General features: G+C 52.9%; 1 pseudogene; it reads left to right on the top strand.

Annotated features, from left to right (window-relative positions):
• Window positions 1–972, top strand: part of LOC143261894 (large subunit ribosomal RNA) — a 3,003-nt pseudogene extending 2,031 nt beyond the window's left edge.
• The last annotated feature ends 297 nt before the right edge of the window (window positions 973–1,269 follow it).

Below are 1,269 nucleotides of genomic sequence, written 5' to 3'. Positions count from 1 at the left end.
AAAAAAACGCAGCTATTTTATTATTTTTTTTATTATTATATAAATCGCAGCATATTTTGTTATTATATACATGCACAAAAAACACCCATTGGGCGAAAGGGAATCCGGTTTCTATTCCGGAACCCGGCAGCGGAACCGCATACCATTCGGGCCCTCGTAAGAGTGTTCGTCGGGGTAACCCAAAATGACCTGGAGACGCCGTCGGGAGATCCGGGGAGAGTTTTCTTTTCTGTATAAGCGTTCGAGTTCCCTGGAAACCTCTAGCAGGGAGATAGGGTTTGGAACGCGAAGAGCACCGCAGTTGCGGCGGTGTCCGGATCATCCCCTCGGACCTTGAAAATCCAGGAGAGGGCCACGTGGAGGTGTCGCGCCGGTTCGTACCCATATCCGCAGCAGGTCTCCAAGGTAAAGAGCCTCTAGTCGATAGATTAATGTAGGTAAGGGAAGTCGGCAAATTGGATCCGTAACTTCGGGATAAGGATTGGCTCTGAGGAGCGGGGCGTGTCGGGCTTGGTCGGGAAGCGGGTCTGGCTGACGTGCCGGGCCTGGGCGAGGTGAACGGCTCTCGTGGCTGGGATCCGAGCTCGGTCCCGTGCCTTGGCCTCCCGCGGATCTTCCTTGCTGCGAGGCTTCCGTGGCGTTTCCCATCGGTGCGGTCGTCCTCTTCGGCCGCCATTCAACGCTCAGCTCAGAACTGGCACGGACTAGGGGAATCCGACTGTCTAATTAAAACAAAGCATTGCGATGGCCCCCACGGGTGTTGACGCAATGTGATTTCTGCCCAGTGCTCTGAATGTCAACGTGAAGAAATTCAAAAAAGCGCGGGTAAACGGCGGGAGTAACTATGACTCTCTTAAGGTAGCCAAATGCCTCGTCATCTAATTAGTGACGCGCATGAATGGATTAACGAGATTCCCATCTGTCCCTATCTACTACACCTGATATTTGCGACAAGGTGCGAGGTTGGAAGGTCCGCGAGGACCTGACGACCAGCGACCACCGAGTCATAGAGTTTTCTTTGAGTTTTTGCGCCGAGGACGGTGCTGCCGAAATTAGTAGCAACAGCAGCACCAACCGGAACGGATTATTACCAAGGTTCCGACTCCGAAGCGCAAAATGGCCCGAGTTCGACAAGGCGCTGCAGGAAAGTAAGAGGAGTATATCCCCCGATCCATTGAACAATAAGGGGGATGTCGAACATCTAGCACAGGAGATCGAAAGAATGATCGTCCAAGCGTGCGACTCCTCGATGCCAACCAAGCAGTGGCA

This window comes from Megalopta genalis, unplaced genomic scaffold (genome assembly GCF_051020955.1).
Source record: "Megalopta genalis isolate 19385.01 unplaced genomic scaffold, iyMegGena1_principal scaffold0074, whole genome shotgun sequence".
In the NCBI taxonomy this organism is placed as follows: domain Eukaryota; kingdom Metazoa; phylum Arthropoda; class Insecta; order Hymenoptera; family Halictidae; genus Megalopta; species Megalopta genalis.
The sequence above is the reverse complement of the archived record's forward strand: the minus strand, read 5'-3'. Positions and strand labels throughout refer to the sequence as shown.